Source organism: Protopterus annectens, chromosome 6.part0 (assembly GCF_019279795.1).
Source record: "Protopterus annectens isolate FY-2018-M chromosome 6.part0, PAN1.0, whole genome shotgun sequence".
Taxonomy (NCBI): Eukaryota; Metazoa; Chordata; order Ceratodontiformes; family Protopteridae; genus Protopterus; species Protopterus annectens.
This window is the reverse complement of record NC_056737.1, coordinates 588,964,769-588,987,648: the sequence shown is the minus strand read 5'-3', so window position 1 is coordinate 588,987,648 and position 22,880 is coordinate 588,964,769.

Genomic DNA, 22,880 nt, shown 5'->3' with positions numbered 1-22,880 from the left:
GGGACTACCATCAATGTGGTAAATCATGGGAACAGGGTTTTCCACAAAGGGAATGACAACACATTTTCTGACATTGAGTTTAAGGCCATGGCTCTAACACCAGTCACTGGACTCAGTGAGGCCTTTCAGTAGGATGCCAGCATCACTTGGGTAGTTAATAATAGCTCCCAACTTGCAATTGTCTGCAAACATTGTCAGCCAGAGCCCCTTCATGTTGGCATGGACTTCAGAGAAGTTGATACCAAACATGAGAGGACTCAGGACAGAACCCTATAGGACTCTACTTATGACTGCTTAGCAGTCTGATTGGAGTCAGCTATTTCCACACTATGAGTACTATCTGTGACCCAGTGTGCAACCCACCTAGTGATATAGGGGTTGATGTCTAGCTTAGTGAGTTTTTGCATGATTCCTGAGTGGGTAATGTTATCAAAGGTTTTGGCCAGATCAAGGTAGGCTGTATGTGCCACCTTGCCTTCATCTACAGCTCAGGTGACTGACACCAAGAAATTGTCCAGGTTGATTGACCAGGTATGACCTACCCTTCACAAAAGGAAACTGTGTGTGATCCTGAGTCTGCAGATTTCCATAGCCCTGTTATTAGGTGCATGATGATGCATTCTATAGCTTCACATAACAAACTTGTCAGGCAGTTGAGGCGGTATTTCCCAGGGTCTGTAGTCACACCTCGTTTGTGGAGAGGGGTGACTGTAGCAGTGCACAATTCAATAGGGACAAAGCCTGAGGTGAGGCTGTGCTTAAACAGGGCACACAGGTGAGGTGCCAGGTCACTCTGTAGTTCATGTAGAACACAGCCAGGGATATTGTCAGGTCCCATAGAAGCTGTATTGTTGGCATTGGACAATGGTGTTTTAACCTGTGCTGCAGTAATACTGGGTGCCTGGCAGTGTACTGGTATTGTGATTGGTCCTTTGTGGGGAGGGGTAAAGTTTGCACTCAATATGTCAGCCAGTATATTGGCAATATTTGCTGGCTCAGTCTGGGAGGTGCTATTGTCTAGCAGCTCAGAACAAACCTTGTTATTGCCATGGAGATTCTTTACATAACTGTATGAGGCCTTGTGGTTGTCTTTACTATGTGTTCCAATTCTGTTCTTTCAGCTAACTTTGCAGTATTTGATGAGGGATCTCAACTTTTAATTGAGACTGCTAAGGGTTTATTTCCAGTCTTGGGACTTCACCTTATTCCATATTGGTTCCCTCCTTCTGTTGTACAGTTTCTTTATGGCCGGGGACCACCAGACCAGCTTTGTTTTTTTGGAGGTGAGGGTCCTGGTTCTATTGGGTATGGTGGTATCCATGCATTTGTGTACGTGTTCATAGTGCATTGTTGTTTGATTCAGCTGTCATTCAATTAGTCTCCATTTGCAGGGCTGCCATGAGGTTAGCCATCTCTGTTTTTATGAGGCTTTGGAAAGGCTTTTCATGGTGGTTACCTGGATTCCCAAAGGTGATTAATTTGTGTTCAGATATAACAAGGGAGGAGTTGACTATTGGTGTAGAGCAACAGTCGCCCATGTTAGAAAGGACCAGGTGGATGTGATGGGCATGTGCATCGGTACATGAGTAGCTTTCCCCAATTAATGGTGGGGTAGTTGAAGTCAACCAGTATGAGAGTATTAGGTTGGACACTAATATTCTCTAGGGTGTTTAAGGACATGGAGTGTGAGTCTTGGGACATGTTTGGGGACCTATAGCAGGCTACAACCTGAACCACTGTCTTACCCAATGTTAGCTACGCCTGCAGGATCTGTAATGCGCAGTGTTGGTCTACCACTCTGGAGGTGTGTGCATCTTTAATGAATATAGAAATACCACCACTTTTGGAGCTTCAGTCCAAGTTCTGCAGCCAAAAATGTTGTGGAATGAGTTATAGGCTGGTAGTGCAGGGATGCTTCCTGCTGCCTTTAACCAGGTCTCTGTTACAGCACAGGTGTCATTGTTCCCCATTTTAAGGAATACTTCCAGTGAGTGAATTTTCATATTTAGACTTCTAGTGTGCAGCAGCATGACACTCAGATTGCATGAATTTGTAGCTGTCATATATTTCTGTATATTTATGTGTACATACATATATATATTTATTCACCTTTATATATATATATATATATATATATATATATATATATATATATATATACATATATGTAGATATAAATGTTTATGTATATCTGTATATATATATGTATTATGTATAGCTTTGTCCACATATATGCATCTCCATGCATATGTACATGTATATATAGATTATCTGACTGATTCTCCAGACTACTTTCCTTAATGTTGAATGACTGTACTAACTGATATGTATGGAATGTCGTTACTATTTTATAGGGCTCAGATGGTTTTATAAATATATATATATATATATATATATATATATATATATATGCATATATGTAGATATAAATGTGTATGTATATCTCTCTATATATGTATTATGTATAGCTTTGTCCACATATATGCATCTCCATGCATGTGTACATGTATATATAGAGTACCTGAATGATTCTGCAGACTACATTCCTTACTGTTGAATGACTGTACTAACTGATATGTATGGAATGTTGTCACTATTTTATAGGGCTCAGATGTTTATATATATATATATATATATATATATATATATATATATATATATATACATTTTCCCTACTGTTGAATGTCTCCTAAACCTGATAGACTTCTTTGAAACGGTCACCAAAGCTGTAGATGAGGGTAAGGTGGTTCACACAGTCTATCTAGATATCGCATGGCTTTCAACACCATTCCCCACTCTGGAATTATACATAAAATCACTAAACTAGGTATAAATCCCTATGTCACAAAATGAGTTGCCAACTGGCTCACTGACAGAACCCACACTGTGAAAGTAGCAGACTCCAAATCCAACTTCAGACCAGTGACAAGTGGAGTACGACAGGGTTCAGTCCTGGGTCCTCTCCTGTTTGGTATCTACTTCTCTGAAGTACAGGCTAACACAGATGGTCTTTGGCTAACGAAGTTCACAGATGACTGCAAACTAGGAACCGTAACCAAAACTCCTAACGATGTGAGCATCCTACAAAAGGGCCTCACTGAGACAGATGTCTGGTGTCAAAGCCATGGCCAAAAAAGTCATTGTCATCCCTTTTGGTAAAAACGCTGCACCCATGAACTACCACATAGGCAGTAGTTTACTTAACACCAAAAGTGTGATAAGGGACCTTGGACACAGGTGGGCATTAGTCTCTCCTTTGAGAATCACATTGCCACAGTAGTCAGAAAATCCTTTTATGTGGCACACCTCATCACAAAAGGTTTATCATCCAGGAAAAAAGAGGTCATTGTTCCCCTCTACTCGTCTCTCATTAGCCCCATTATAGAGTACAATGCCCCTTTTGGTATGTACCTCACAAGACATCTACAAGAACTGGAAAGACCACAGAAATACCTCACAAAGAGGATTACCAGCCTCAAACAGATGCCCCACGCAGACCGTCTCAAAAAACTCCAGCTTTACTGCATTGCATATCGCCTACTCAGAAGCGATCTCTGCCTAACATACAAAGCTTTGTCAAACCCAGAGCTGTTGGACATGCTCCACTTAAAGAAATCCCAATCCCTCTGAGCTACATGCTCTAAGGGCCTAAACCTTGTTACCACGATAAACAGAACATGCTGGAGGGATAGATTCCTGTCCCGGAGACGTCCCATACTCTGGAACAAACTACCTATCTATATCAAACAAAGCTCCTCATTAGCACTCTTCAAGAAAAATCTTGATGATTGGATGGGAGATAGGAAATTCACCATGGGGATCACTTCTGTGGCTCTGCTCGATAGGGACACAGGAAATAATTTTCTTGGGTGGCAAAAGCCAGGGTAGCTTTTGGCTAGGCTTATATAGGCCCTAGGGCCAATAGCCTAGTACCTACCTATGAACCTATGAATGACTGTGCTGCATGATATGTCTGAAAAAAACTCAGACATATCTACAGCTCAGATGGCTTAGTGGTAAATTGCTGTGGCTATTGTTTGCAGGATCCTGGGTTCAAGTCTCGCAAGGGATGATTATTTTGTTGCTGGGCAGAACAAGGGGTGTTGGATACAGAGTGATTAAGGCACTTTTAAGCAGTTGTAAGCGGGTTGGCACAAGTTTGCATGGCGGTAAGCAATGCTAACTTCTGGTTAACTATTCTGACAGATGGTTAGCCTTAAAAGTGCTTAATCTGTTTAGGCATCGCTTAGCACTGCGCCAACAGGCTTAGTCCTGCTTACTATTGCTTACTCCTGCTTACCCCGTGCCAATTTCTTTAAAAGAAAAGAAAAAGTGGGTGATAGGAAAGTGGTGAAAAAGGGGGCACAAAGAGGGAAAAACAATATGAAAGATAGCTAGCAATGTGCAGGATGGGTGTAGGGAAGGTCCATAGTTGATTATTTCTTCTACAGCAACAGCTGTGCATATATACTGAATTTGGAGGTAAATTTGGACACTCAAACCCCTGAGAGAGAGAGGTGAGGACAAGAATAAAGTGTTGTGAACCCAATTAGACTAGATTACATGTGTCCAGTAGACACATGTGCATAATGGACAGCTATGTATGGGGCAACATTTTTTTTGGGGAACACATTGCCCTTTTTTTGAGGTGAGAGTGGGATGTTGGGGAAGGATAGTAGGTATATTTGGGGAGGTAGTTTGGGTAGAAAGATAGACAAGACAGACAAGACAGCATACAGGGGTGGTATATGACACATGAGGGGGGTAAACACCTTGGATGGGGAGGGGTGTTTGGTAATCAGAAACCCATGAGCTCCCAAATGGATACAGTGGGACTGAGGTCCCCACCTATGGGCAGTCACCACTGCACCTTCATGGCCCCGAAGGTGGCTGTGCTGGGGGCTGAGTAGGAAGGCCTGGGTGACCCTCTAATTGTGCCATGTGGCCCTCAAGCTGGTGTAACAGATTTCCCAATTCCTTGTGGAGCTCGCTACACACCAGATCCCAGTCCTAGCTTTGGGTGACAGGATCCTGTCTGCACCCATGCCTGGAGGGGGGGACGAGTCCAATCTACTAAGGTGGTTCCACCCAAAAGTGGTGCAGGACCAGCAGACGAGGAGGTCCTGGGGTGGGTCCCAGATGTGCTGCGGTCTGGTGCCATGGCGGGAGAGGCGGATCTGCTGGGATTGGCCTTCCCAGATGTCCTATGGTGTTGCAGTTTTAGAACATATGTTGGTTAGTAATGGTAAACACATTCCAGAATTAGTTATAACAGCATGTATGAGTATTTTCATTAGCTCAAAACAACAGATTTGGAACATTTGCATAGCAAACAGAACACATGCATATATGGAACCACAGTGGGCATTACACCAGTATGCGGGTTACATTGATAGCAAGAGGACACCAATGATAGTATTTGAACAAGGAACATTAATTGGAATACATTTCAACATTTGTAGAACAACAGGACACATGTCCCAACAGTAAGTTTGGTGGAAAACCTACCCATTCATTTATGTGTTTAAATTATTGGTGAAGATAAGGTGAGGGAGAGAGAGAGATGTCAGTTAACACATTTAGATTCTTGCAGTGGTCACAGCTTTAATGATTACTGCTCTACTCATCACTCTACAGGTATTATTACAACAACCTATGGCCTTAGGTTGGGCAGTGGTATGTTTGTACACAGTGTATAGTTACAGCCTTCTTATATCTACTTTATACTTTCTCTTACCTGGAAGACCTGTGGAGGGAATTTTTGTTAATACTACCTGACTGTGTGACTATGGGTAGAAACAGTCAGGTAGGGTGGCCTAATGGTTAAGGTGTTTGCCTCACAAACACAAGGTGCAGGGTTTGAGTCTCACAAGGGATAAATGGCTAGGCTTAAAATGGCTCGCAAGGACAGTTAGCTTAGTACTAACCTATGATCCTATGATCCTATGACAGGCAGTTACAGTTTTAATCATATATAACCTATATGAGACTATTACTGTAATACTGTCTGCTTTATTCAGTGCAAACCATACCCATTTTTAATACTGCCAGGTGACATTCTACTCATTTATATTTATTTGTTATTAATACTACAAGCTAGATTGTTGCTCACCAGCCTCGTGACGTAGCCTTTGCAACCTGCTGGCATGGGTTTCCTGCTTTGCAGCATGCTCAGCTGGAGCAGCTCCTGCATGTAAAGGTCATAATTATTATGGAGGCAGTTCTTAAGAACAATTTTATTACATTTGAAGATCAAATGTTTAGGCAGAGAAGATGGGTAGCAATGGGGGTGTCATGTGCTCCCATCTTTGCAAATATTGTTCTAGCATTTTGGGAGGACAATTATGTGTTTATCATAGAATTCAGGAATTGTTGGCCCTACTATGGTCATTTTGGGACAACAACATTATATTCTAGAAAGACATTGAGGAAACATTGGACCAATTTTTTGAATACCTGCATAGTACAACAGATTTTTATACGTGAACTATATTAACTATTTAGATGTTGTCATTTCTAAAGAGAGAGACTGGAGGCAGTTTATTTACACAATATATAGAAAATCCACATATTCTACTCTCTCTTGCACTTTAACAGTTGACATCCTATTCATCAGAAGAAGTCCCTGAATAAGGGACAGTGTGTCAGGTTAGCAAGAATGGTCTCAGATGAAAATAAGTTTCATGATGAATGTGAGAAATTGATGCACATGTTGGGGAGAAGGGGATACCCAGATCCATTTCTGAAAGCAATATTGAAGTAATTTGAAGTGAAGACATAAGTAGATAATTTTACCTCATTATTGGGTAGTACCAGCAATGGGCAGGCTATTCTCCCTGACAAGGAAAAGGGAAAAGAACACAATATGGTTTAGAGGGTCTTAATTTTACCCTTCAATGTTTAGTTTTATGGCATTTGTGAAATTGTTGAAAGAAATTTGAACAGTTTTGGTACTGACCCAGACAATATTGAGTTACTGGGGGAGAGAACTCATATAGGGTGTACAAGAAGGATATGTGCTTTAAAGGTCTACTTGAAAGGGAAAAACCTCAGGTGATAAATCTTAGAATGCTAAAATGTGGCCATTGTTCCCAATGTCAATTTATTTTGGAAGGGTCTAGGTTTAAAGTGGAAAATTATAATGTCATCAAGTTAGGACATAAATATAATTGTAACAGTAAAGGGGTGTACTGGATTTTACATAGGAAAAAAACAAAATGGTTGCTGAGAAATAGAATATAGCAGCATTATTATGATATACAAAAAATGATGAAAGGAATGCACTTTATAAAAATACATCAAGAAACACAGCACACATTCATTTAAATTCCTTATCACTGATCTGGTCAATCTTGGGCAATGGGGAGGACCCTCTTATGATTTTATTGAATTTAAAGAATTAAAGTGGCAAATAAAATTCCACTGTTTTACCAGGGCTTAATGAAACAGTCTCTATCAGCACTGTTTTAAAATTAAAAGCAGCCTATGCCATTTAAGAACAAATGAAAAACAAACAAAATAATTTTTTACAAAAAGCAATGTTTTAGTGTTTTTATTGTTATGAGCCTTTAAATTGTTTTAATTGAATAAAGAATTACATTGTTTATGGGATACTGGGAAAGTATAAAATGCTCTTTTTGATTTTGGTTTATCATTCTGAAGAAGTCTATATACCCTGACAAAAGCATTAAATTTGTCAATAAAATGTGTGTGTTTCTGCGTTCAGTCTTATCCTTCCTTTTGTTTTTACTTTCCTATGAACCTATGAAGCTATAAAACATTCTTTGGCCACATAATGCAAAAACAGGACTCATGAGAGAAGATACTGATGTTGGAACACATTGAAAGCAAATGGATAAGGGGCCAACAGGGGCTAAGATGGATAGAAAACAGTGCTGCAGTACTGACAATGAATTTTCTAAAACTTAAAGAAACAGTTTTTGGCAGACAGGTTTGGTATCTTAAAGTCCTTGAGGTCAAGAAAATGGGAATTTGCTGACTGTTTCATTGAATTCCCATTTCATTAAACACTATATGAGTATTTTGGTTGTTTTTTTAATGGGAGAAGAAAAAAATCTCTTTTCACCACCATTGTGCTATTTTGGAGTTGGTATATTTAATGTAATAGGGGTATGAGAGATGTAGACCCTACATGGGGGGGGGCTTGCTCCCTCAATAAACAGTTGCTTTTATGTTCTTTTCTATTTTTGATTGATCAGAGCTTTAATGGTTTGAATCAATAAAAACTTGCTTGATTAAACAAGGCTAGTATTATCATATATATGAATATATATATATATATATATATATATATATATATACTTTATCATGTCAACACATTAAATGCTTTAGGCTGAGACCTGCAGTTTTCACAGTATATGTAACATTGTGTATCTTATACTTGTTTAATGCTTTCTAAGGATTATGTTATTATCTTATTGTTACTATGTCATGGCATGATTTCTAAAGTTTATTTTTTACCTCAGACTTCCCAGTAAATGGGATCTGTCCAGCTGGATCTCTCAGCCAACAAACAAGTATAAATACTAAATACTGTCTCCTTTTCAACTTTTATGACCATGCAAATCATCAGACTGACCCTCATATTCAGGTTATTGTAAGAACTGTAATTTTGACAAATTATAATCATGATTACACTGACACAATTGCAACTGAGGACATTTGATCCAGTTCCACTTTCCTCTCTACTTCATGAAGAAATAAAGCAGTCTTGAAAGACTGTTAGAGCAAGTATGGACAATATGAATTAATACAAGTTGAGATCGATGTATAGTAAGGAAACTTTTTCCTTTGGCTTTTGTGGAGCGTAGCAGCCCCATATTATCAGGATGCTAGAAATGGAAGAATGTTTATTGTGACATTTGACTGCAATTCAGATTCTGTGGTTTATGCTTTTTCTGCACATACTGTTTGTCATTTTTTGAATGAAGAACTGTGAAGAAACTGTAGCAGAGGATGATGGAGCATGCTTATGCCATTAAATCCAAAGAAGAGTATAATACATTATACAAACACATAAAACAATAATGCAGCTTTTAAAAGAATATAGTTTTTTATTTTATTTTAAAGAAACATTTACTGAATGAGAAAGGTGGGAATGCAGATTTTCTGTTATTAAAAAAAAGAATTGTTGTGACAAATGTTGTGACAAGCTAACAATCCTAATGGATGCAATGACTATTTAAGCATCATTTCAAAGCTGAAGAAAGAAGGCGAAAATACTGTTTTCTTAATTTTAACTTTGCATGTTTAAAAGTTTAACTATTTTAGATACTCTTTTATCCTGTTAATATTTTATTGGTCTAGTTGTACCCCATCTATATTAATTTGATTAACTGTGATTTTAATTGACTTGGACTGTCTGATGAAGTCTGTACAGAACAAAGGTACTAACCTTTGATGAAATAAATAGTCATGCTGTCTCATCTAGTGGTTGGTGCTTGTCCCTAATCTGGCACCCTCATCTCTTAAAAAAAAGGTCCACTCCCCCCCCCCCCCCCAGGTCTTGAAAGGATTTCTACTTTTTTAAACTGTTGGAAAGAAATAGCTACAATTGTAGTAATCCACTTGTCACAGTGTGCTGAAGTACTGGTACAAGAAAAAAAAAAAAATAAAAAAGAACACAGAAGCTGCATTTCTTGATCATGCACCCTAATACCTTGCACCTGAGATAGCTGCCACCTATATACCCCACCTTCGCTGCATTTTCTGGTAATAGAAAGTGATTATATTGCTGGTTTGTTTTACTGGTTTTAACTTTGTTATGGTAGCAAGTTAAGTGTTTTGTTTTGAAAGTTTATCTTTTTTGTTTTTGTTTTCATATGGTTTAGCAGGCAACACATGCTTTAACAATCCCTGGGATTCAGAAACATGCGTAGTGTGATTGCATTTTGCCTTCTGCAGGTATAGATTATAGTGCAATGCTCCCCGAGGTTAATTATTAATTAAGTAGGTGGAAATTTACAGTCCAGATCATTACCAAGTAGCAAACCAGCACAGAAAGAAAAAAAATACATAGTCTGTTTAACTCCATGCTCATTTTCAGAATATGACAAAATGTGCTATATATGTACCTTGTACATGTTGAAAGTGCAACATTACCTGTACAGAGCCAAACATATGCATGTTGCTGACAGAAAGCAAATATCGTGAGACACTCTGAAAGCAATTGTAGTTCCTGACTGAAATAAAATGATATGTACCCGTGCACCAAAAAAGTCTCCGCTTTCTCCACCAATACAGAAGACTATTCTTCTCTATAACCTCCCAAGGTAGAATAAAAAAAGATCAAGTTATATGCCTACAAGGAACACATTTATTATTCCGGCAACAAATAGCTATGCAGACTAGACAGATACTTACAATACATCTCGGATGTCCTTACTTTGACGTCTTCTTCCCACAGGCTAAGAAGGTCAGGATGGTGTTTCTGCAGGTCACTATAGTAGTGCCTGCCCTTCTCTTCAAATTCAGTGGCATCAGACACCACTCTGAAAAGACTGTGCCCAGCAGCCTCTTTATACTGGAGGCCCTATTAAGAGTCCCAGATCAGGTACTCCTGGTGATCCTTATGCAGCAAATAAAGGAAGATTTTAGTTTCCTTGCTGCACCACCTGGGAGCCTGGCCTCACTCAAGGCCCTTGGAAGCTATGACTATTCCTCAAGTCACATTCCAGAGGGCTATGGCAGGTCTCCTCATGGTCATGCCCATTTACTTTTTGATACCTACCCTGCAACATAGGACATCTTAGGAGTGCAATCTATTGCAGTGTGACCATAACATAGCATAGAAAATGCTGGTGTGTCACGATGGTGTTAAGGTGTGGAAAATGGTATGAAAAATGTGTACTAGACACATGCTGCCTAACTATGTGACCAGTTTAGCTCTTTAGCAGCTTCATCACCTACAAAAATTCCCACATCTCTGTAAGTATCATTAACCTGCCCAGCCATGATCATTTTGTTTTGGGGGAGAGAGAAGGAGGATGTACCAGCAAAATTGAGCACAGGTAAACAGCAAATGTAGGGAAGTCACTAGCTGCATTATACATTGTTATATATTCCGGTCACAAAAAAGGGTAATGTCAATGTCTTTTGTATCAACAGTACTGTAGATCACAAATACATATTTCTTTGTATCTGCTTGACACATTCTGCAGCTGACATGCACAGCATCCTCATATTGAAGGAGGTATCTGTATTGTCACAGAAGTTAATTTGCCCCTAAATGGCTTCTTTATGTTTCTGCACTAATCATAGCTTTCTCTATTGAAGGAGGTATCTGTATTATCACAGATGTAAATCTGTCCTTAAAGTGATTTTTCCCATGCTAGGATATACATTGCAGCATTTGATGAGTCAAGTGCCACAATGCATTTTACACCTGTATTTGGACTGTTTTTTTTTAATAACAAGCTTTGTAAAGTTTGTATTAAACCTTGGTGCAAATAAATTTAGCATTTGCTACTGTGACATTACCTTGGGTAAAAGTGTACTGCATCAGTAGACTTTAATGGGATGCATTTGTGCATGTGCGGTGTTTCGCCCATTAAAGTCTATGGACACAGCACATGTTTCTCCTACAGTAACACCAATAAGGTTAAAGTTTACTGACTTATCTCCATGATGTCAGCGTCAGAAAGCTGCATTTTTAAAATGACTTTACTTGGTTCAATACAACAAGAAAATGCTCCCTAATGGGTAAAGGTGCTGTTTAGTAGTTTTTGCACCACAAGCCATGGTGCAAAGGTAAGCCTAAAACACATTGAAATCACTTTAAATGAGTTCTGCATGTTCCTGCTCCTGCTACTCCTCTCTGCATATACAGTCAGTAGTCATGTAAGTTTACAGTTCTATGCTGTCAAAGGCTTGCTGTCAGCTACTGTTACCTCATGGATAGGTGTTAACCGTACACTGCTGTTGCAATCCATTACCTGATGCTATCAGTTGCATGCTTGACATGCAATCTGTGTATTATCATTTTTTTTTTTAGTTGGGGGTGCACGTTACTGCAAATATGCAAGGTCTGCATGGGAAGGGAGATCTTTGGGTATCCAGGTCTGTGTGTTAGGCCCACAGATATATATATAAGGGATAAATGCCTGCAGCATCCAGGAAACTATCGATTGTGTGAGGGTGGGTATATGATACCTAACAATTTGCTTATCCTCACACATATTTTTCTTTTCCTTACACAGCATAGAAGAGGAAAGCAAAGGAAATGCAAGATCTCCATGCAGAGAATTATGTAATTCTGCAGGCTGTCCATCTGCATAGTTGACAGAAGACTGGCCATGAAAAAACTGAGCATCCCTTTCGTAACCATGCCTGGTTGGATATTTTAAATGGCAATAATGCTGTTAGTGGCCAGCACAGAAATTATGAAGAAGTCAGACAGTAGGAAGCCAACCTGATTAGTGTTGCCAAGGCTTGTTCTGGTCACCTGGCACAGGAGCTGTGTGGGTAATGTTAGGTAGTCCATTCTCTACATCACTGTTATCAGAGATGGAAGAATTCCTTACATTATCTGTATGGGACTCTGAGTTATCAAGAGGCCATCGTGGAGTCCTGGATATCAGAGTAAAACTTGACCAGCCTCCCAGAATCTCTTTTGAAGGTGCCTCAGGTGTGTATGTCTTTACATGAATAGATATCTGCATACTGGATAATTGTGTTGTGCGGTGTGCATTAAATGCACTATCACTTCTCTTCAGAGGAACATCAGGGTTTCAGAGTAGAAGGTCCTCAGTTCAAGTCAAGGTAGTTATTACTGAGTCCTACCATTACAGTCAGTAGTAGTTATTAATTCACTGGGTTTAAAGTAATGGTGGCTACTCTTACTTATTGTGGATATTTCTCTTTGGTACTCTCACAAGTTGCATTTTATCAGGTCCCTCCACTGTAGCTCTGTCACTGCCTGATGTATAAGATGATTTAGAGTCTGACAATTATGGCAGCACTTTGGTACAGAGAGGGTTCATGGTGTCAGTGTTGGATACTGAGAATGTGGACTCCAGATCCCTACACCAGTCAGTGGACATTGCCTCTGTGCCTGTAGAGCCCACCATAGACACAGAGGAAAACAAAGAAGGACAGGGCGCCACACTCAGGTGTGCATGGGGAGGGAGATCTGTGGTGGAGTCCCCTTGATTGCTGCAAGCTCCACTGAGCACAGAAAAACAGAAATGGATGCAGTGCTCATGGTCATAGACACCATAGGTACCCCCCCCCCAACTCTCAGTCTATATGCTACAATATTCACAACCTGGCAAATGTGGAGGGTGATTATACAGAGATTGGTAATAGCACCTCAGTCCTTGCTGAGATGGTAGGCATTTTACCTGGTGTGCATGTTAATGTGAGGGAGCACATATGCTCTATGTGAGACCTCATAGACATGTTCTATAGGCAGCTGACATAACCCAGGTTTCCTTGTGTGCACAGGCCGAAAGAAAGAAACAGGTCCTGTGCACTTTTCCTCTGTCTCCAGTGGTGAGGGTCACCATAAAAGCAGGAGGCCACAGTCAGGCATACATAGTACTACCACTTACACTTCACCATTCAGTGTGCTGAAACATAAGGGAAGATGCAGACATCCACAGTGGCATGACACTCATACCACAGTGATGCAAATTTATAGATCACTACTTCCTCTTAGCAAGAATTGAATAGTGCCTCTGACCATCACAGGAGAAGAAGTTCCTGTGGACAGGGGCATGCATGGTCTGCACATACACATCTCATGTGGGTGCTCTGGACCTGTATATGAAATCTCACCACAGTGCTACAACAGCTGATGAGACTGTGCCTCAGCATGCTCATACTCATATATCTATAAGGCCTAGGTAGTCACACACCTACAGAAATGGTAACAGCACCCCATCCCTGCCTCCTGTACCCTAGTTCCCAGCCCCAGCCATGATACAGAGCACCAGGTATGTTTCACTAATATTCTCACACACACACACACACACACACACACACACACACACACACACACACACACACACACACACACACACACACACACACACACACATTTCTCTGTGGATGGCACTTGACATTGTGGCCCTTCCCACCTTTATAAATGAAGATAACTGTGTCTCACTGACTGTTACATGGCATAGCATATCTTTGATGCACAGTGAGTTCAGTCTATGCATGGAACATCAGAGTTGGAGTAAAGGTTTTCATACATCACTTTTAATGTACTGTATAGTGTCTTAGTGTGGCCCATATTTATGAATGAATCACTATCCCATAGTCTGCACCATGGCATGTTGTGCCAGCCTTCATCTGGCACAGTTCTCACTTGTAGCCAGTACCTCCACAGGCTCCTTATTAGGCTTCTCTTCCACTGCCTTTTGTATGGCCTGCTGCAACTGTTACTTGCAAAATTAGGTTATATAACATAGAAAAGCATGAAAATGTCTTACTACATATCATTGTCATACTGCAGGGCACCACCAGATTTATCTAGGCAACAAAAGCAGCCTTCAGCAGGTCAACGATATGTTCAACAATGACCTATGCTTGTGACAAGACAGATGTAGCTATTCTGTACCATGGTCAATGAATTTCTGATAGGTGTCATTAACCATGGCTACAGATCTTGTCCAGCATCAGTCATAAAATCCTCTTGCTTAAAATCACCCTTCATAAAGTGACTTGCATGCCTGCCATATGTGGAAGTTGTGGATACTGCCTGGTGGCCTATGGACACATTCTATATTGTACCATGTGCATTACAGACAACCTGACAGTTGATGGATTGGAAACACTGTGATTAATATCCTTTCTTCTCTGCTCATCAGGTGGGGCCTTTATTTCAGTGTAGGTGCAGTCTATGGCCCACACTACCTCAGAGAAATGGGCTATGTCATAAAAAGCCTGCATGGTGTTGACTATCTTATCTGTGATATGTGGGAACTACATATGTTCCCCCACATGGCATTTATAAGCTGGTGCAGTATCCTTAAGGAAAATTATTGAGATCACCCCACAGTGTCTCTTTATGAATGCTGTTGCTAGTTTTATCAAAGCTAGATATATGTTAGTATCCACAGGGATGGGTACTCCTTCATCCTATGGGGTGACACTTCTCAAGAAGCTCCTGCATGATGACTCAGTCCACAAAGTAGCAGTCCAGGATTTCAGTGTTATAGAGGGCATGAAATGTTAGGCACAAATGGATGACACAGTGCCAACAAGGGTGACTTTGCATAACAATGTGAGTATCAGAGGTGAGTATCATACCTCTCAGCCTCTTAGAGCAAAAAATCTGGACAAAGCCATAAATAAGAGTGGTACAAAGGCCCAAAAAATAGGGACAATTTTTAAATATTGCTCTTAGAAACTCAAGTTGATAGAATAGCAGATTTTGCATTAGCATAAATTTTCTGAAGGAAACTGAAACTCAAAGTCTGTCATTATTTTCAAACTTCAGTCTAATGATTTACCACTAATTTGCCAGAAACATACAATTTTATGAAAAAAGGACCACAAATATGAGGCTAAAATCTGGACATTCTGCATAAATCTGTATAGCTGAGTGGTATGATGAGTATAGCCTGTGGCATATACAGGTTTGCTAATGCTGTTGGTACCCAGTACATAATTTCTCGATTCACCTCCTGTGTCTCTCGGATTTTATTGTGTTCACTAACTTTGAAGCTGTTGCTTCTAGTCACTGTATGTATGTTTCTGAAATTCTCCACCACATTGCTTGCCTCATTTACATCTGTGAAATCCCTTATTTTAATAATGTTGCTCATTATCATGTCATTATGCTGGCATTAGTACACTGAGCAGGCAGTGGGATTTTTCAGCCTTCCCCACCCGCGTTCTGTGTGCCTTTGAATTGCCTTCACTCTCTTCATGGCCACTTGTCATGAAAACTCATTATTTCCAAATCCCAGAAATTGTCAGTGGCACGGTCCAATATGCGTTGTCTGATGTGCAGAGTGAATTTACAATTAATAATTGATAATACTTCCCAGATGAGGCACCATCAAGGAGCAGCAGTGAAGGACACATAACTAGCAACCATCGCTTTCAGTCTCTTAGCTCAAGAATCAGGGCGAAAGCCAACACATAATAGAAACAAAGCCACAAAAATGGACAGATTTTAAATAGTGACCCTCTAGTTGTTAGAATAACAGGCTATGCATACTTTGGAGGATATGACTTCTGAAATTCAAATTTCTCTCAATATTTAATGATCACAATCTTCAATGATTTGCAAGCAAACTACAAAGTTTGTGAGGATCAGACCAAATATATAAAGCAAAATCAGTGACATTCTTCAAAATTAGGGCCACATAAGAGCATATAACTGGCATATCTATCATGGCTAGAGTAGTTATAAAGAAAAAAAACGCCAAGAATCAACCACATGCATTGTGGAAAAAGGAATGAATTAGTCTTCAGTGCACTGGAGTTTGGTGACCTGCTTTGACATCCAGTTAAACAAAACCTGAGTTTCTTACTGACAGCAGTAAATATTTACTGCTACATAGAAACACAGAGCAATTTAATTCACAATTTCAGAAATCAGTACTTCTTTAGGTGAAACATTGTTTACACTGGATTTGAAGGACACAGCAGCACAAACTGATAGCTATTTCTGGAAAAGAAAAGTGTGCCTATACCCTATTCCACACACAGTGGAAGTAAAGGAGTGATGGTCTTCAGAGGAGTAGGCTGTTGCAGATCTGTTTCAAAGTCAGTAAAATAAAATGCAAATGTCTGACCAATAACAGTAAATGCTTACCGTTGAAGAGATGTACATAATAGGTCCAATTCAAAAAACTTTCAGTGTAAGTGACCACTTACACTGAGAGCAAGCTAAGAGCAGGTCATTTTGAATCTGGCCCCCTGTGCAAGCCTGTTAATAGATAGGCCTTATACCCAAGTAGGTCATTTACACTGAGAGCTAATTTTTCAGAATCAGGGCAGACATGCACTGAGGGCAACTCTTTTGGAATCTGGCCCAATGAATTAATTCACAGTTTGACAAATCAGTAACTCTTCAGGTCTGATTAGGGCCACAATAGCACAAGGATGAATGGAAAAGCAAAAACAGATGAAATAGTCTTGAAAAGAAAAGCCTGCATTTAACAGATTTCACAATAGAATAGAAGAAAAAAAGAACCACAATCCAATGGAATGCATCATGTTGGATTTTTTTGCAGTCTGTGAAATACAATTTCTGATCCACAGCAGTAAAATCCTGCTGTTGCAGAAATGCTCACACTTACTGACTTAATTCATGATTTCACAGATTAATACATTTTCAGGTGCAATGATGTCCAAACCAAGACAGAAGAAGGATATTGACTTGTTTGCACAAGCTGACAGACGTTTAAAAAAAGAACATTCTGCCTATAATTTGCTCAAAACACAGTGAAAAAAGGAACCACAGTCTTTGGTGGACTGGAATAATATGGCCTTTTTTCCACAGTCAAAAAAAAAAGTCTGCCTGAAATATAGTAAGCAGCACAATGATTTCATTCAAAGATTAACAATTCTTTAGTCTAGGTTAATATCACAACAGGACTGAAGAATGGCACACTTGTACAGTAGTGGAAACTGACAGATCTGTCTAGAAAAGCAAAGGCCGCCCATATGTGATACCACACAGAGTAGCATAAAATGAACCACAATCTTCAACTGACTGGAAGGACTATGATGGATTTTATTTTCACATTCAATTAAATAAAATCAGCCTATCCCAACAGCAATAAATGATCATCAGAAGTCCTCAGGTATAGCCCACATTAGACCAGGTTAATGTCTCAGAAGTGCAAACTGATATATATATATATATATATATATATATATATATATATATATATATATATATATATATATATATATATATATATATATATATATATATATGCACTTTAGCTGCACTTTCCCCACCTATTCTTCTTTTCTCTCTAATCTAAATTGTATTTCTATACTCCTTCTATCTCTAAACACCTTAGCTCCCCCTGGATACTAGTTAATCTAACAATGTTACCTTGTATGCATAATGTAAATATTGTAAATATTCTACTTTCCCTTTTCTCCCCTCCCTAACATTGCACTTATACTGCCAGCACAAGACTCAGATACTATGTAACCACTGAAATACTCAAGTCATCACATGACGCAGATGCTATGTAACCAATGTACCACATCATGTCTCTGATTTACAATATAATTGCGTCTTTAAATCTTTTATTTTAATTTGTTGCATCTTAATGTTTACTATGTAATGTGGAGCTTTTCTCCCCGGGCCACCACTGAAAATGGGCTCCTGAGCCCAGTAGAACTCCCCGGTAATCAAACTGAAATAAATAAATAAATAAGTAAATAAATAAATATATATGGTTTCACTACATAAACTCGAATTGCTGAAATATCAAATTTCAGCAATTCGTGTCCATGAAGCCAAAACCTCAAAATCACAAAAGTGCATAATCGCGAATGGGACTATGTCGAATTTGCGGTTATGCATTTCCGTGATCATACAGCAGTTTTCAGAAGGGATGGTGTCTGCAGTGTAAGGTGAGTGAGTGTGCGTAAGTGTTTTTGTAATGTGTACAAGTGGGTTAGGGTAGAGAGGTGGAGGAATGATTGTGTGTTTTGGCTGTGTGTGTGTTCTTTTTTATTTTGCTGATTGTGCGATCTCGGAGTTAGTATATATAAGTAGGGGGGTGTGGGGGGTGCAGGGGGGCTTGCCCCCCTGCCTTTGTGTAGTGTAGGTGTGTGTGTGGTGTTGTGTTGTATTTTGGTGTATTGTTATGTGGGTGCTATGGTGTGTGTGGTTTGTGTTGTATTCTGTGTGTTCGATGTTGTGAGTTCGTGTTTGTGAGGTGTCGGTGTTTTGATGGTTTTGTCTTTATATCCTCGAAATGCTGGAATTTGATATTTCAGCAATTCGAGTATATGAAGTGAAACCATATATATATATATATATGTGTGTGTGTGTGTGTGTGTGTGTGTGTGTGTGTGTGTGTGTGTGTGTGTGTGTGTGTGTGTGTGTCTGCAGAACAGATTCTACAATACTAAAGTCTGTCTAGGCCCAGAACAGTGCTTCTGCTATCTGCTCCTCCTTTAATTTGAATGAGGAGAGCTCTTATAGTAGCTGCTTTTGCCTACACACACACACACACACACACACACACACACACACACACACACACACACACACACACACACACACACACACACACAATCACACACATGCACACACACACACACACACACACACACACACACACACACACACACACACACACACACACGTGCACGCGCACATACAGACACTCACAGAATAAAGACAAATACAACAGATATTTTCTATTCTTTTTTCCTAAAAAGAATAGTAATATCATCTCCATTGTCATTACTAAATACTGAAAAAAAATTATCTGTACTCTGCAACGTGTATTTTCTTTTCTGTCTTCATCTAAAAACAATAATTTCTCCATTGCATGACTGCACGTCACGAGATGGGTTTCCAATTGGCTCAGGGATAGAACCCACATGGTGAGAGTTGCAGGCTCTAGGTCCGACTCTAAATCAGTTACAAGTGGCATCCCCCAGAGCTCAGTCCTGGGACCCCTCCTGTTCGGTATATACTTTTCAGAGGTACAGGCACTATGGCTGACCAAGTTCACAGACAACTGCAAACTGGGGGGCCATAACTGACTATCCAGCTGATACAGACATCCTCCAGAAGGGTCTCACTGAGAAGGATACATGGTGTCAAAATCATGGCCTCAAGCTAAATGCCAAAAAGTGCATAGTCATCCCCTTTGGGAAAAACAAAGTACCTGCAAACTACCACATACATGGCAGTCCCCTAAATACAGAAAATGTAATAAGGGATCTGGGGACCCAAGTAGATAGTAATCTCTCCTTTGATAATCATATTGCCAAGGTGGTTAGAAAATCCTTCTATGTGGCCCACCTAATCACAAAAGGGTTCACATCTAGAACAAAAAAGGTTATTGTGACCCTCTGCTCATCACTCATCAGACCCATCATAGAGTACAACGCCCCATTTGGGATGTACCTTACAAGACACCTGCAACAGCTGGAAAGACCACAGAAGTACCTCTCCAAGAGGATTACTGGCCTCAAACAGATGCCCTATGCAGCCCGACTGAAGAAACTCCAGCTGTACTCAGTTGCATACCACTTACTCAGAGGTGATCTCTGCCTGACATACAAGGCCATTTCCAACCCAGAATTGATGGACATGCTCCCCCTAAAAAAACCCAAATCCCCGACAGCCACACATTCTAGGGATCTAAAGCTCACCACAATGATAAAAAGGATGTGCTGGAGGGATAGATTCCTGTCCCAGAGACTCCCCATGCTTTGGAACAGGATTCCAATCTACATTAGGCTGAGCCCCTCACTAACACTCTTCAAGAGAAACCTTGACTAGTGGATGGGAAACAGAAAATTTACCCCGGAGATCACTGCAGTGGCTCTGCTGGACAGAGGCACATGGAACTAATCTAAAAGGGCGGTGAAAGCCAACACATTCTGGCTAGGCTTATAAATGTCCTCAGGCAGATAGCCTAGTACTTACCTATGAACCTATGCACAATAGCAAAAACACAAACAAAAGTAGCTGCAGAAAGCAGTCCAGACTGTACCCTCTATTTCCTGCTTCAGTTGAAATAATGGCTCTCCACTTATCTGCTGTTCAAATCATTTAATAAAATATTAAGCGGATCCAACTGATGGTACAAATGGTTAAATAAAAACAAGTAGTAATGTTAAGCGCTTTTCATTTTCTGTTATATGAAATATAAGAAACTCCAGTTAGAAGTTTCTTATTTTAGAGAGTGTATAAAGAGAAGGTCATACCAAAAGGTTTAAGAACGTGGCAATACCCAACAGGGCTAGAAGAAGGATCAGCGTTCCATAAAGATTTATTAAATATGTTTGACAGACATGGAACAGAGCTCCTTGAATTAATGGCCAAACACTATCAGACTAATCTGGAAGTACTGGCTATAGACATTCAAAAAATAGACCAAGACATTAAAAATAGTTTAGACTTTGAACATTATAAATTTGACTATAATAGAACATTTGAGAGCATTAACCAATTGAGGGAAAAATTAAAATCTACGAAAATGAAAAAAATGCAGCGTGAGAAAACAGCATATAGAAATGGGACAGCGTGTCCTAAACCCCCACCATCTCAGGTATGGAAACAAATAGGAGCATCCATAAGAGAAGGTGAAAATGGTGAGACCCAGGAAAATGAACCACAAATGATAAATAGAACAAATGATACTGGTAGAAATGACAACTATGAAGTTAGAAGAAGTGAAAGAATCATACAGAAAAACAACCACAATAGAGGGAACAGTTCCAGTAATCAAAATCCTGACAATTGTGAAAATATTCGCCATCAGACCCAAAATCACAACCCTCAGAGAGGGAAACAACAATGGCCCAACAACAGGAGGCGGAGGAAATAGAGGACATACCTGTTAGCAGTAAAAGGTACTGTAAACTTTTGACCAATGCACAAAAAGACTTTACAGTTTACAACTATACAGAGACTGAAATTGACCTTGATATGGTTGAACTCTTTGCTAAAGGTCAAACTTTTGTAATGGCAGAGAAGGCACAATTAGCACAAACCCTTATAGAGTTTAAATTATTTGTACGTAAGGTCAATTTAGCAGTGATTATGGGGACAAATATACATAATGAGACTGAATTTTACACTACTAGCACATAAAATCCACCATTACAGAATAGTGTTGCACTATTTGAAAAAAATGTGCGAAATAGACCTGAGACATAGTATAGAGAAAAGTAAAATGCTTAAAGGTGAAATAAATATCACTTGTCAGGAAAGACGTGCAATAAGTGACATACAACAACTGCCCCTCCGATTTATGAAACCAGATAAGGGTGGGGGGTTGGTTATTATGCACATAGATGATTACAAAATAAGGATGAAACTACTATTAAATAGTGAGACATATGTTAGTGTCTCAAGGAATGAACTGAACATTGCTTATGCCAGAAAAAAACATACATCAATGATTTGTTCATAGAAGCAAAGATTGATTTAGACATGTATAATTATATGACCATGATGGCGCCAAAAACCTCATTGTTATTTGGTGTACCCAAAGTACACAAAAATATAGAAAATCCTCCTATGAGGCCACTAGTAGATGCACGTAATAGTATCACCTACAGTTGTGCCAAAGTACTAGATTCTATATTGAAAAAATATATTAAATACGAGAGCCAAATATGTAAGGATTCATGGTAACTTTTGAGAGAAATTAATCAGCTCGAATTCAAAAATGAATTTAATTTTATGACAATTGACGTAAAAGATTTGTACACATCCATCCCTCATCAAGAAGGGATAGAATCGGTTTCTAGAAAATTAAAAAATCTGGGAGCCCCAGGTGAGGAAATTGGCTTGATAGCGGAGTTGCTGGACATTATTTTATCCAGTAACTATATTATGTTTGATAATGGGCCGGATTCACGAAGGCTTGCACGGAGTCTTAGAGTAGAATAAGACTCCATGCAGCCATCATGTCCGACGAGCGATCCAGGAACAGCCTGTAGGGGCATGTAAGACAGCTCTTAAAACGGCTCTTACATGGGCAGGGCTGGGATATGAAAATTACCTCAATTGCAGGCGAAAGGCATGCAAATGAGGTAGATTCGTGATTCAGGAAACCCAAACCTGTCCGAGTAAGAGCAGTGTTATTTGCAGAAATGTACTCAGTTGACAACTGAGTACCATTCTGCAAATAGCAAAACGGAGCCATGACAGCTCCAAATAAAGGTTGCATCCAGTGCAGGAA